General features: G+C 54.4%; 2 long non-coding RNA genes across 6 annotated transcripts; both read right to left on the minus strand.

Moving 5' to 3' along the window:
- Positions 1 to 278: 278 nt before the first annotated feature.
- On the minus strand, positions 279 to 2258 carry LOC125964301 (uncharacterized). The gene is made up of 3 exons (XR_007477195.1): positions 1840 to 2258; positions 1228 to 1278; positions 279 to 462 (listed from the first exon to the last, which is right to left on the minus strand). It is a non-coding gene; the product is annotated as an uncharacterized LOC125964301 (long non-coding RNA).
- Positions 2259 to 6913: 4655 nt separating this feature from the next.
- On the minus strand, positions 6914 to 14155 carry LOC117199583 (uncharacterized). Of its 5 annotated transcripts, none has more exons than XR_007477015.1 (4): positions 11525 to 14155; positions 8805 to 8953; positions 7271 to 8495; positions 6914 to 7240 (listed from the first exon to the last, which is right to left on the minus strand). It is a non-coding gene; the product is annotated as an uncharacterized LOC117199583 (long non-coding RNA). The 5 variants fall into 5 exon arrangements; XR_007477014.1 differs by having other exon boundaries at positions 7271 to 8212; positions 8382 to 8953; XR_007477012.1 differs by having other exon boundaries at positions 7271 to 8953; positions 12108 to 14155.
- Between the last annotated feature and the right edge of the window lie 673 nt (positions 14156 to 14828).

Consider the following 14828-nt stretch of genomic DNA (forward strand, 5'->3'; position numbering starts at 1 on the left):
TAATATTGGATAGAACAACCAGACAGAAGATACATAAGGAAACAGAGGACATAAGCAATACAGTAAACCAACCAGATCTAACAGATGTGCACAGAACACTCCACCCAACGACAACAACATACACATCCTTCTCAAGTGCACATGAGACACTTTCCAGGATAGATCATATGTTAAGCCACAAATTAAGTCTCAATACATTTAAAAAGCCAGATACCATAAAAAAGTATCTCCTCCAACCACAACAGGCTGATGTTAGAAATCAATAGCACAAGGAAAATTGGAATATTCCTAAATTTGTGGAAATTAAAGAACCAATGGATCAAAGAATAAATCAAAAGGGAAATTAGAAAATAATTCGAAATGAGTAAAAAAGAAAACACAACTTACCAAAAGTAATAGACCCACCAACAGTGGTGTTTAGGGGAAATGTACAGCTATAAACACATTAAAAACAAGGAAAACCTCGAATCCGGGGAAATGTACAGCTATAAACACATTAACAACAAGGAAAACCTCAAATCCGGGGAAATGTACAGCTATAAACACATTAACAACAAGGAAAACCTCAAATCCGGGGAAGTGTACAGCTATAAACACATTAACAACAAGGAAAACCTCAAATCCGGGGAAGTGTATAGCTATAAACACATTAAAAACAAGAGAAATCTCAAATCCGGGGAATTGTATAGCTATAAACACATTAAAAACAAGGAAAACCTCAAATCCGGGGAAATGTACAGCTATAAACACATTAAAAACAAGGAAAACCTCGAATCCGGGGAAATGTACAGCTATAGACACATTAACAGCAAGGAAAACCTCGAATCCGGGGAAATGTACAGCTATAGACACATTAACAACAAGGAAAACCTCGAATCCGGGGAAATGTACAGCTATAGACACATTAACAACAAGGAAAACCTCGAATCCGGGGAAATGTACAGCTATAGACACATTAACAACAAGGAAAACCTCGAATCCGGGGAAGTGTACAGCTATAGACACATTAACAACAAGGAAAACCTCGAATCCGGGGAAGTGTACAGCTATAGACACATTAACAACAAGGAAAACCTCGAATCCGGGGAAGTGTACAGCTATAGACACATTAACAACAAGGAAAACCTCGAATCCGGGGAAGTGTACAGCTATAGACACATTAACAACAAGGAAAACCTCGAATCCGGGGAATTGTACAGCTATAGACACATTAACAACAAGGAAAACCTCGAATCCGGGGAAATGTACAGCTATAGACACATTAAAAACAAGGAAAACCTCGAATCCGGGGAAATGTACAGCTATAGACACATTAACAACAAGGAAAACCTCGAATCCGGGGAAATGTACAGCTATAGACACATTAACAACAAGGAAAACCTCGAATCCGGGGAAATGTACAGCTATAGACACATTAACAACAAGGAAAATCTCGAATCCGGGGAAATGTACAGCTATAGACACATTAACAACAAGGAAAACCTCGAATCCGGGGAAATGTACAGCTATAGACACATTAACAACAAGGAAAACCTCGAATCCGGGGAAATGTACAGCTATAGACACATTAACAACAAGGAAAACCTCGAATCCGGGGAATTGTACAGCTATAGACACATTAACAACAAGGAAAACCTCGAATCCGGGGAAATGTACAGCTATAGACACATTAACAACAAGGAAAACCTCGAATCCGGAGAAATGTACAGCTATAGACACATTAACAACAAGGAAAACCTCGAATCCGGGGAAATGTACAGCTATAGACACATTAAAAACAAGGAAAACCTCGAATCCGGGGAAATGTATAGCTATAGACACATTAACAACAAGGAAAACCTCAAATCCGGGGAAATGTATAGCTATAGACACATTAACAACAAGGGAAATCTCAAATCCGGGGAAATGTATAGCTATAGACACATTAAAAACAAGAGAAATCTCAAATCCGGGGAAATGTATAGCTATAAACACATTAAAAACAAGGAAAATCTCAAATCCGGGAAAATGTATAGCTATAAACACATTAAAAACAAGAGAAATCTCAAATCCGCACACTACCTTAAGGAACTAGAGAAAGAACAAACTAGACCAAAGCTAGCAGAAGGGAAGGAAAAAATAAAGATTAGGGCTTCCCTGGTGGCGCAGTGGTTAAGAATCCGCCTGCCAGTCCTGGGGACATAGGTTCGAGCCCTGGTCCGGGAAGATCCCACATGCCGTGGAGCAACTAAGCCTGTGCGCCACAACTACTGAGCCTGCGCTCTAGAGCCCGCGAGCCACAACTGCTGAAGCTCAGATGCCTAGAGCCTGTGCTCTGCAATAAGAGAAGCCACCGCAATGAGAAGCCCGCGCACTGCAACGGAGAGGGGCCCCCACTTGCCGCAACTAGAGAAAGGCCACGCCCAGCAACAAAAACCCAACACAGGCAAAAATAAATAATAAATAAATTTACATATAAAAAAAGATTAGAGCAGAAATAAATGAAATAAGGGATAGGAAAACAATAGAGAAAATCAGTAAAGCCAAAAGTTGGTTATTTGGAAAGGTCAACATAATTCATCTCATCTAGATGGACAAAGAAAAATAGCTCAAATGACTCAAATCAGAAATGAAAGTGGAAACATTAAAACGAATGCTACAGAAATAAAAAGGATTATAAGAGAGCACTGTGAACAATGTACACCAACAAATTAGATAATTTAGCTGAAATGGACAAATTCCTGGAAATACAACACCTACCAGGACTGGATCATGAAGAAATAGAAAATAAGAATAGAAATATGACTAGTAAGGAGATTGAATCGGTAATAACAACAATAATAAACGTCTCAACAAAGAAACTGGACCTGATGGCTGCACTGGTGAATTCTACCAAACATCTAAAGAGGAACTAATACGAATCCTTCTCAAACTTTTCAGAAAACTTTAAGAGGGGGGATCACTTCCTGACTCATTCTTTGAGGCCAGCGTTACCCTAAACCAAAGCCACACACACTAAGACACTACAAGGAAACTACAGACCAGTACCCTTTATGCGCTCACTGGGCACACACTGGGCACACAGGGAGTACTGGCTCCCTGCCCCTCCCTGTCTGCGCCCCCGAGGACTGCCCTCCCGACCCTTCACCCCATAAATCAGCTTCCTCAAGCTTCATGGAAGTGGACTTGCACAGACCTGACCTTACGTGTTGGCACGATAATGTGAATAGACTTCCTCCCATGCTCGTCCCCTCCTTTCTTTTTTTTTTCCAGCTTGTGGAATCTTAGTACCCCAAGCAGGCATTGAACCTGGGCCGCCTGCGGCGTCTTAGCCACTGGACCCCCAGGGAAGTCCCAACTTGCTCCCTCTTCTTGAGACAGCACTGGTCTGGTCTCAGGGGCGCTGCCCACAGCACCCAAGCCCTTCCCGGGGGCCCCACCTCCAGTTACCTCCAAATACAGGAGGTAGGATGTCAGCATAAGAGTTTGGGGACGCAAACACTCAGCCCAGAGTTTGCATGTCACAGAAGTGTGTAAACCCTCACAGTTCATGTGCGGCATGCATTCTCGGAATCCACTTATTTGAAGACAAAACTGCATTTGGATTACTTGGTTCTCTCTGAATGAGCTTCATTAGTATAAAAACCTTATTTACTTTGCGTCCCTCGCCGTAAAGGTGGATCACGCCCCACCCCCAGCTTCTGGAACCACGTTGGTCCCGTGGCCGTGTGGCTGGTGCGCTGGCCGGTCAGCTCCGTGGGAATGGCCACCGCTTCATCTCTGAGGGCCCCGGGGCTGCACAACCCCATTCTTTGAGGCAACCAAGTGACTGCCTCTTTTAAACGCTTTTCACTTATCGTCTGTTTTGTGACTGCCCTGGACCTGAGGGACGTTATTACCCCTTTCGCTTTAGCAGGATGTGTGGTGCTCATGCAACACAGACGTCAGGGCTGGGGGGCTGGGGGGAGCCTCCTCTGTACTTGTTGCCCTCGGATGCAGCTTCCCCGGTAGATCTTCCCTCTGGGACGCCGGCGGTGTCCGGCGCCTGGCGCCCGGGGAGCCCACAGCCCACAGCGTCCCGCCTGTGGTGCCCCTGACTCGGGGGCACAGCCATGCTTTTGGAAGTTGTTTCTGGAAGGTTTAGCCTCAACAGAAGTAGAATAAAAGGGGAAAGTCTGTGTCACAGGCGGTGTCTGGGTGAGGGGGACCCTTGTCTGCGGGCGAGCCTGGCTCACCCTGCAGGGTTGCACTGGGGTCCAGAGTGAGGAGGGTGCCTGATCTTGGCGGGATTAAGGTCAAGTTGAAAGGCCGCGCTTTTCCGCTAATCCAGATGCTATGAGCCAGCAAGACGCGGCATCTGGGCCCTGGACACAGAGGCGAGTGGGCTCCTGGCCGCCACTGCGCCCCGTCCTCCTGCCGGGTCCCCTCGTGGCCCTGGCGTCAAGTGAGCCGAGGGCCCAGCCACGTGGAGTCGCTCGGGCCTCCGGGATCACAGGTCACAGAACCGTCTCGGGGGAGGCGGCTTGTCTCTGGCCCATCTGTGACGCTCTCGGAGCGGAGCCTGTGGGAGCCCGTGGGCACGTGTGGCTGAAGAGGTTCTCGTACGACGTGTACCTTTCTGTATTTTACGCCTCTTATTAAAATCCATGTGTTTGTACACGTAACCTTTGTCCATGTGGGAGCAGCGTTCGCGCGCCCAGTTTTCTCTCTGACGCTTCGTTTCGGGCCATGCAAAGCCACTGCCCCCTCTGTGTTCCGGAAGCACATTTGGGACAAACCTTCGGGGGACGCCTGCCCGCTGTGGGAGGGCGGGGCTGGGGACAGGTCCTCCGGCTCCGGTGAGTCACACCTTCGCATCCTGGAAACGCCTCGAGCTGCTGGCCCAAGGGCCGCACCCAGGGTCCCTCCTGCCTGCGGGGTCTTCCTGCGGGTCCCCTCACTCTGCAGCTCCTGAGGGCACCGTCGGCAGGGCCCGGCACAGGACCGGGCATGGGGAGGGGGCTCTGGGGGCGGGGCAGGCTGGGGCCTGACCAGGCCGCGAAGCAAGACGCGCTCGAGCTCCAGAGCAGAGGGGTAAAAAGGACCCTAGTCTTGAGTAATGGGAGTTAATTCAAGCCCCCTGTGAAAGGGAGAGACAGGAGAGACACAGAGACACAGAGACACAGAGATAGAGATGGAAAGAGGCTGGGAGAGACACACAGAGAGGTGGAGACGGGGCGTGGAGGCTGCATCGCCTGAGGGAGACCAGGGGCTCCTGGAAGCCGGCTTCCCTCCCGGACCCCACCAGTCACATGCCCGCGCGTCCTCCACCATCTGGATGCCCCTCCCCCCGAGTCAGCGCCGCCCGCAGTAGGGCTGAGTCCCGCGGGGCTGCCCCCTCCAGCGCCACCTGTACGTGGGCCCCCACCACCACGTGGGACTTCTCCCTGGCGGTGACAACTTCGGTGGTTCCCACCCTTCCTCTGGTTCACCGATTCACTAGAACGATTCAGATCTCAGGAAAATGTATTTAATTGTTCATGATAAAGGACACAGCTCAGGACCAGTGGAAGAGCCCAGTATGGGGCGGGGGTTGCTGGGGTGGGGGCAGGATGGAGCCACTCACTCTCGGCCGTAAGCCTCCCAGCGTCCCCTCGCATTCACCAACCTGGTGCTCTCCAGTCTCACCATTGGAGAGCTCTGACCCTGTCTCCAGCCCCGTCCCCTCCCCGGAGGTCTGGGGGTGGGGGGGCTGAGGGTTCCCACCCTGGTCACTTGGCTTTTCTAGTGACCAACCCCTGTCCTGAAGCTCTCACAGGCCCCAGCGGCGTCGCCTCATTGACGTAAACTCAGCTGTGCTTGGAAGGAGATGGTTATGAACCACAGAAGACACTCATCACCCAGGAGATCCCGGGGGTCTGAGGGGCAAAGGCCAAGTCTGGCTTTGTTGTCACATAGCGCCCATGAGCTGCCAGGTCCTCTCCATTCAAACTTCCAGCATCTCAGGATCCGACTCATCAGCTGTGCTAGGGGTGCAGGTGGCTCATGCGCGAGTACCAACACCCCCTTCCCGGTGGGTCAGGGGGATCTAGAGAAGAGAGGCTGGCGGCTCCCGGACAGGTCTGTGGGAGGACGTCCCGGCGGGGCTGTGCAGATGAGGGTGGGAGGCTGTTTGTTACAGAATGGGGGCTTCCCTGTCCGGCCCTGGGGCCCCTTCTTTCATCTCAGCTGCCCACAGGACAGCCAGGGCGTCAATAACCCCCCAGGGCTCAGGGACACTGCCCAGTCCGCTGTCCAACCAGAACTGACCTCCGGTGATTTTGATCTCACAGGAGGCGGCTGACACCTGCCCATTCTGTTTAAAATACTGATTCTTGAATAAAACACGTGCCCCACACAGGATGATAAGATTTTACACGCAGTTAGCTGGCTTACTGGTAAAAAAATAACATTTTTTGGTTTTCCCCTGAAATCATTTAGTAAAACAACCTATAATTAGTTTCTGTGATCAGCCGTAGAGATAGAATCCACCCAGACTACGTGACTGTCATTTTCACAACACCCGCCGATAAACTCTCCAGGCGGCAGCCTCCAGGGCTGCGAGGCTGGAGGCCAGGGGAGCGGCCAGGCTGTGGGCCCTCCCTGGTCCTGAGTGGGGCTCAGACGTGTGCTCGGTGTTCAAGACCACTCCTGTCAGGGCCCAGCATTGTAAGCGTTCCTTCGGAAAGGTGCTATGAGCCTGAAAATAAGAAGGCTGGGACACAGGACAGAGTTAAGACCTAGCTGGTGTGTGTCGCTGCTAGAGGGGCAGCCCTGCAGGGACTCAAGAGCTGAGGAGGCTACAGGGAGCGGGGCCGGCCGCCTGGGTCCAGGTGTCCCTGTGACTCTCGCTAAAGAAATCAGGCACCCGTGTGCACGTACGTGTGTGCACGTGTGTGTGTGTGTGTACGGCCCCTCCTCCCCAACGTGCGGCCCCCTCCGAAAGGACGCAATCGGTGTCTTGGTAAATCTGCCTGGAGACACTCCTACCCCCATGGTTTAATTATGGAAACGGGTGCTGGGAAGGAGAAAACGGTAACCGGGGTGGAGAGTAGATCGTCTGTGGCATGAGGCCGCCCAGGCGGTGTAAAGAGTTTTCTTCTTACTCGGGGTCACGTTAGTGAAATGGCCCCACCCTGTCCCAAACTCTCAAGAACCGAGCCCAGAAGATAATCCAGGCACTCACAGGAGAGGCGCTGCTGAGACGGCCCACCCAGCAGGCTGCAAAGGAGACAGCGGGGCACTGCAGGGCAGAAAGGAGACAGTGGGGCACTGCAGAGCAGAAACAGGACGAGCGACTTTCTCGATCACGTCGCACCCAAGCTAGGAGAAAAGAGTGTTTCCGCCCAGAAACGGCAAAGCCTCTCTCTGGAGCCAAAGAGAAGCTAGGTACAGAGCACAGAATTTCTAGAGAACAGTAAAAATAGAAGAGTGCAGTAAAATTCACAGCTTCAGAAAGTTGCATTAAAATCAAAACCACAATGAGATATCACAGCACACCTGTCAGAACGGCTGCTATGAAAAAGAACACAGACATTGGAGAGGGTGTGGAGAAAAGGGAACCCTCGTGCACTGTTGGCGGGAATGTAAACTGGTGCAGCTACTGTGGAGAACAGTACGGAGGGTCCTTAAGAAACTAAAAATAGAGCTACCATGTGACCCAGCAATCCCACTCCTGAGTATATATCTGAAAAAAACAAACACACTAAGTCGAAAAGATACGTGCACCCCAATGTTCATAGCAGCACTATTCACAGTAGCCAAGGCGTGGAAGCAACCTAAGTGTCGATCAACAGATGAAGAGATAAAGAAGATGTGGTACGTATACACAATGGGATATTACTCAGCCATAAAACAGAATGAAATAATGCCTCTTGCAGCAACATGGTTGGACTTGGAGGGCATTATGCTGATAAGTCAGACAGAGAAAGACAAATACTATGATATCACTTATATGTGGAATCTAAAGAAATGGACAAAGCACTTGAACAGACTTTTCCCCATAGAACATACACGAACGGCGATGAGCTCGTGAAAGGATGCTCAGCATGGCTAGGGCAGGGGCTCAGGACGTGCCGCTCCGTGCTGCGCTGCTTTGGCACATTGGTTATCTTGTGTTAAAGGCGCTTGCAAAACAGCAGGTGCAGGAAGGGTGCTCTGACTCCCCTTTTCCTCCTGAAGGCAGAGGTGAGACTCGACGTGGAGGACATCCTCCCTGCACCGAGAAGACACACTCGTCACCAGAGGCGGGTTGCCAGGCGAGGACCCTGCGAGCAGACCTCGTTAAATCCCTCGTATTTTCCTTCCATCCCCCAGATACTCCCCCTTCTGTCCCACAGTTGCCACTCCTTGTTCAACCTACTTTATAAACACCTGGCCCTCACCACCTCTCAGGGCGTCATTGTCCTGTGAGGACTCCCACGTACACATAACATTTTATTAAATAAAATGTGTCTGCTTTTCTCCTGCTGCTCTGTCCTGTGTCAGTCCAGCGAAGGCTAAGGGGATAAAGGAGAAGTCTTACCTCCCACCTCAGTCACTAGGAAAACGCAAATCAAAACCACAGTGAGAAAAAAAACAAAACAAAACAAAACAAAACACCGACAGTGAGATGCCACTTCAAACAACAAAATAATCCCCAAACAGAAAATAGCGAGTGTTAGTGAGGGTGTGGAGAGGCGGGAACCCTCCCACTGCGCAAGTAGGGATGCAAATGGTGACGCTGCTGTGGACACCGTGCTGGTGGCTGCTCAGAAAGTGACACGCGGGACCCAGAGTTCCACTCCTAGGGAGAAGCCCCAGAGAACCTAGAGCAGACGTTCAGACGAACGCTTCCTGGAGAACACGCTTCGGCGCGGTCCCGGTGAGCTGTGTCATAGCAGATGAGACCTGGAGGGTTGCCAGGCCGGACGGTGGGGTAACCAGACCTCCCGGTCCCTTCTCGGCAAGTCGGAACCTGGGGCACAAAACGACAATTCAACACGTCAAGACGCTTTGCTGTTGCTGTCGAGATTGTCACAGTCATAACTCATGTGTTCTGGAAAACAAATGGAAGCCACAGGCACACAAGCCCTGTGCCACCCGCACAGAGACCCCTCGGTGGAGGGCGAGCCCCCAGGCCGAGAGCACCACACTCCTTCTCCACATGGAAGCCAGGCCTGGGGCTCGGCCCCACGGGCTCCTGGGCTCCTTCGAGCCCAGGCATGGAGGCTCCGGGCCGAGTGGACGGGTCAGCTGCTGCCACCACCCTCCATCTCCAAGTCTGCTCTGAGGGCCGGACACCCCCAGCTGCTGTGCCCGAGTCCCGGCCGCGCTGATGCGGAGGCCCTGGGGCGCCAGGGGTCCCACAGCTCTGCTCAGGGGCGGGAAGGTGGAGGGGCGCTGAGGGCCAGGGCAGCCGGGCCCTCGGCGTGTGAGCCTCTGACTCTGCTCTCGGCACCACCGAGAACCCGTCCTTCCAGCAGCTGGACAAGTAGGGGTGCAGAGGCAGCAGTGGGACCCCACGGCAGGGTGGTGGAAGAGGTCAGAGATCCCCCCGAACGCAGACACACACCGCAGTCAAGATGTCTCATCTCCCAGACTGATCTCCGGGCTTAACACATTCCTACAGAAATCCCAGAAAGGTTTATTTTATAGACACTGACAAAACTATTCTAAAGTTTATATGGAAATGCAAAGGAACTACGACACCCAGAACAACTTGAAAAGGGACAAAATGGAAGAATGAAGTCAGGACACTCCATCGCAAGACGGGTATGGGTGGAGGCAAAGACCCAGGACCAACGAGAAGAGCAGGGGACCCGGAAGTAGACCACACTCACTCACCACCCGGAAGTAGACCACACCCACGTGGCTGATCTTTGACAAAGGTGAAAAGTCGATTTAACGTAGAAGGATGGTCTTTGCAGAGCAACTAGACAGCCACAGGCCACGAAACAAGGACAAAACAAAGGAACAAAAATACCACGACCTAAGCTTCACCCCTCATACAAAAGTGGACACAAATTGATCACAGCCTAGATTTAAAAGTAAGATGTAGAGCTACAAGACTACCAGAAGGAAGCACAGGAGAAAATCTTCAGGACGCAGACGCGACACTAAAAGCACAATCCGTAAAATAAAGCACGTGCTAAATCGGACTTCAGCAAAATGAAAACTGATTTCTCTACTAAAGATCCTGTTCGGATGAAAAGACAAGCAAGCTACAGACTAGGAGGACACACCTGCAAACCGCACATCTGACAAAGGAGCTCTCAAACTCAGCGGTAAAAAACACAAGCCACCCGAATAGAAAATGCGCAAAAGACATGAACAGACATTCACCAAAGAGAATACACAGGGGGCAAATAAGCACATGAAACATTGTTCGGTATCACTAGCCCCAAGGGAGATGCAAAGGAAAACCTGAAGGACGCCACTGCCCACCTGCTAGAAGACAGCAGACCGGAAGGGACGCAGGGCTCACGCAGCTGGTGGGAATGTGCGTGTAAGACACACGGCTAAGACAGCTTGACGGGTTCTTAAAAAGCAACCTGAAGGACGCCACTGCCCACCTGCTAGAAGACAGCAGACCGGAAGGGACGCAGGGCTCACGCAGCTGGTGGGAATGTGCGTGTAAGACACACGGCTAAGACAGCTTGACGGGTTCTTAAAAAGCAACCTGAAGGACGCCACTGCCCACCTGCTAGAAGACAGCAGACTGGAAGGGACGCAGGGCTCACACGGCTGGTGGGAATGTGCGTGCGCTGCTAAGACAGCTTGACGGGTTCTTAAAAAGCTAAACACAAGCCCGACCAGTATCTCAAAAGGTCACGGCTGTATGACTCCATTCAGGCCACACTCTCGAGATGACAAAGCTCCCAAGATGGAGAGCGGATGGGTGGCTGCCGCGGGCAGGGCGACGGAAGGACAGGACCCTACACGCACACCACGCTGACCCCGGCTTCCTAGGGAGTGCTGTCTTACGGTGACGTAAGATGTCACCAACCGGGGCAAAATGGGTGAAGTGTGCCCGGGGCCTTTCGGCCCTATCTGCACCCTCCTGTGAACCTATACACATTTCAGAACATATACATATGTTCTAATGCCACATCTGTCAACACTCCCTCAAGCCAGCCGTCCCAGCCCGGCTCCCTGGAGCTCAAAGCTTCCCTGTGCACCCCGAGCCCCGAGGTGAGGGGCGGTGGCCAGCGGCATTGAGGAAGTAAGAGGGTTCTGGGCAGAGCAGGTGCTGGGCTGCAGCCTGTGGCCGAGTGGGGGAGAGAGGGAGCAAGAGCGCTGCCCTGCGCCCCGGCGCACCTGAGCTCCCCCCAGCCCCGGCATCCAACTCCTTCTCTGCTCTGCCTCGTGGAGGCGGCCACCTCCCTCATCCCCCAGATGCACCTGTTCCCACCTGCCCCCCATCCCGCAGGGCCGCCCTCCCGCGCACGCAGCCCGCCAGCCCAGCCCCCTCTCCGGTCTCCCACCTGCCGCCCTCACCCCACACCCCTCACCCGATGCCCCTGGCCTCTCTCCACCCTGGTCTCACCCCTCACATTTGCTCATCAGAGACCTGCATCAGACCGGCACCTGCTGCTGTAACGCCAAGGTCCAAACCCAAGTTTTGCCACAAACTGGCTGGGAGGCCTTGGGCCAGAAACGGTCTTTGTTGGAATCCCTGGGTCCGGGCCCTCTGCTTGGTTTGCTGCCCCTCAGAACAGCGCCCGGCTCGGCGCTGGCTTTGAGTGTTGGTGGGTCTGCAGTTCAGACCCAGTTGGGACCCAATCAGCTGGAGGCTGTGAGCACACGTGTCGGGGGGAGCGACCGCGACCCCTGGTGTCCCCATCACCGGGAACACTTCCGTCCCCTTCCAACGCGGTTTATTCAAAACTCCTATACGTGGTGAAGCACCTCTACCCCGCTTCTAGGCCCCCCTCCCAGGGTGGGGTGCACAGGGGTGCCAGGCCTTCGTACCGTGAAAACGGCCCTGGTGCAAAAGCTTCCAGGAAGCCCCACATCTTAAGGAAGAAGCTCTCCAGCTCTCGGACCTGGGCCTCCTTCCCACCCCAACGCTCGGCCTGTTCTTGTAATGCCTCCCCCTCCCCTTCCAGGCGGGGGAACCTGTCCTTGACCTGGAGGAGCTCTGCCAAGGACCCCTCTGCGCTCAGGGCCCACGGCTCCCCCTGGGACGTGCTCGCAGGCTCCCTCCTCTCCAGCCGCGTCCCGGGACGTCTGTTCTCTGGCGAGTTCTTTAAATGGTGTCCTTCCGTGACAAGTGGAATAGATTTTTCCTCCTTTGGTTTTCTTCAGACATTCCGAGCAAATCCTTCAGTTCAGACACTTTCTTGAATAGATTTTTATTAATTTCCCTCTTTCTGTGAAAAACTGTCTTCATAAATTTAAGCTTTCTGTCAAATTCCTCCAAAGTTTATCCACGAGTTTCCTGCCTGTGGACAGCTCTCCTGTCCTTGTCCTGTTCTAAGCCCTCCCCAGAAGACGAAGACTCCTCAGGTGATATACCACCAGAAGAGCAAAGGTCTCCAGGCCAGAGGCCCATCAGCACCTCGGCACGGTGACCCTCCCGGGGGACCACGCCACGCACGGCTCCAAGCACCGGCCATGAGGCGCTGCCGTTTCTGAGTCAGAGCCCCGACCATGGAAGGCCGAGTCCCGCCTGCGCTGGTGGCCTTGGATTTCCCCTGTCTGGGTCAGGAGGCCCCACTTCTTTGGGTCCAGGTCGCTCTCCCTGTCCCATTTCCTGCCTTCCGCCAGTCTCACAGAGCGATTGAACTGCTGTTGGGCGGGAGGGGCTGCCGGGGCTGGTCCTTCCCTTTCTGGTGGCTGGGGCCCAGAGTCAGGGAGCGGGTCAGGGCCATGGTCGCTCGGCAGCAATGGGAGGTGTCCAAGGTGGCTTGAGAGGGCCGTGCGGTGGTGGGGTGCACGGTGAGTGGGACGAGGCATTTCTCTTCTACCAGGTAGTAGCCCCTTCCAGCCAGAGGTGCCGAGGGCCACAGGCACAAGAGAACTCGGGGAACGTCAAGGGAAAGCTCAGGGCTGGATTCCCCATGCATACGTGGGTGGGGTCCTGTAGGAGGGGGAGTGGGGCTGGATTCCCCATGCACACGTGGGTGGGGTCCTGTGGGAGGGGGAGTGGGGCTGGATTCCCCATGCACACGTGGGTGGGGTCCTGTAGGAGGGGGAGTGGGGCTGGATTCCCCATGCACACGTGGGTGGGGTCCTGTAGGAGGGGGAGTGGGGCTGGATTCCCCATGCACACGTGGGTGGGGTCCTGTAGGAGGGGGAGTGGGGCTGGATTCCCCATGCACACGTGGGTGGGGTCCTGTAGGAGGGGGAGTGGGGCTGGATTCCCCATGCATACAGCTTGGGTGGTGGTGGGCGGAGGTCCAGGGCACGCTCAGTTGGATGTGAAGGTTGCCTTTTCTCCAGGGGGGAGACCAAACCAGAGACCTTGGGATCTGGTTCCCTAAGTCCAGGGGCACCCACGGGGCTCTGGGTGTTGGGGGGTGGGAGTCCCCTGCTCAGTGGGGCATCCAAGGTGGGGACCTGCTACTGCGTGGGTGACTCTGGGGCTGACTGTGGGGTGGTGCTTTGTCCTCTTATGGGAGTAGGTTCAAGTGCAGTTAAGATTAGATGTAAGGTCCCCAGGCTCAGGTAGGGCCACGGGAATGTCAGTGCGCATCAGTGGTTGGCCTCTGCCCGGCTTGGGGTCCAAGGAGACCTTGGTTTAAGGTTCCTAGGTGGGTCAGGGCAGGAGACCTTGGTTTAAGGTTCCTAGGTGGGTCAGGGCACACGGGCCTCTGACGGCTCTGCAGGGAGCCCACTGAGAGGTTGCATGGAGGTGGGCAGGGGTCCCAGGAACTCTCCCTGTGAGTCAGCGGCTGGCCTTTGTGGAGCAGGAAGTCCAAGGTGCAGGCCCTGGATCTGGGGTCCGGCGGTGGTCCAAGGCCGACCGGTGTCCCAGTAGGGGGTTGGCGGCCACCCTCCGACCAGCGCGGAGCTGGAGGCCCGGCCCGGCGTCTGTCGGGGGCGCTCCGCCGGCCTGTGCGGAGCCGGTTTGCGACGCTGGAGGTCTGGGAGGGGCAATCTCCGGCGGGGTGGGGGTCCGCTGTGCTGCGGTTCCCGGCGCCCGATCCCTCGCTGCTGGACGGGACCGCGAGGGCGAGGGTGCGTGAACTCGCCGGCCCGCAGAGAGGCGCGAAGGTGCACGCGAGCACCAACGTGGAGTGCACGGTGTGGGCGAGGGGCCCGGGGCAGGACGAGTGGGCGCGGGTCGCGCCGTGGGCTGGCTCGCGGAAGGCGGCGGCGGAGGACGCGGCGACGAGCTGCAGGAGTTGCAGCAGAAGCGCCACGTCCTCTGGGAGACCACGGCCGCGCCGGGCTCTTATAACAGCCCCGCGCGTCCCAATGCCTCCCTGTGATGTCCCGCCGCGCTTCCAAGCCTGCCTGGGTCCTGACGCTGCAAGTGCTCGCTTTTGTTCCTCAGCTTCTGCCATCTGATAGCTGGTTCAGAAGACAGGCCCTCAGAGAAAGGGAGATGGAGTACGGGCGGATGGGCTGCAGGCGGCATGGGGCAAGGACAGGGGAGGCGAGGCTCTAAGAAGAGGAAGGACCTTCATACCGCAGGGTCCAGGACAACAGAGGGAGTGGGCCACCCCTGTGGCAAGGTGGATGTATCCTTCCTAGATAGCACCTCATCACTCCTGTGCAGTCGTTACCAGACACAAGTCCGTGTGCCTGAGGCACCATGAGGCCAAACAACACCAGAACATCAGAGCTGGGAACAGAGAGAGGTTCATTGCAGGGCCACGCAAGGAGACGGGTGGCTCATGCCT

The sequence above is a fragment of the Orcinus orca genome, chromosome 4 (genome assembly GCF_937001465.1).
Source record: "Orcinus orca chromosome 4, mOrcOrc1.1, whole genome shotgun sequence".
Lineage (NCBI taxonomy): Eukaryota > Metazoa > Chordata > Mammalia > Artiodactyla > Delphinidae > Orcinus > Orcinus orca.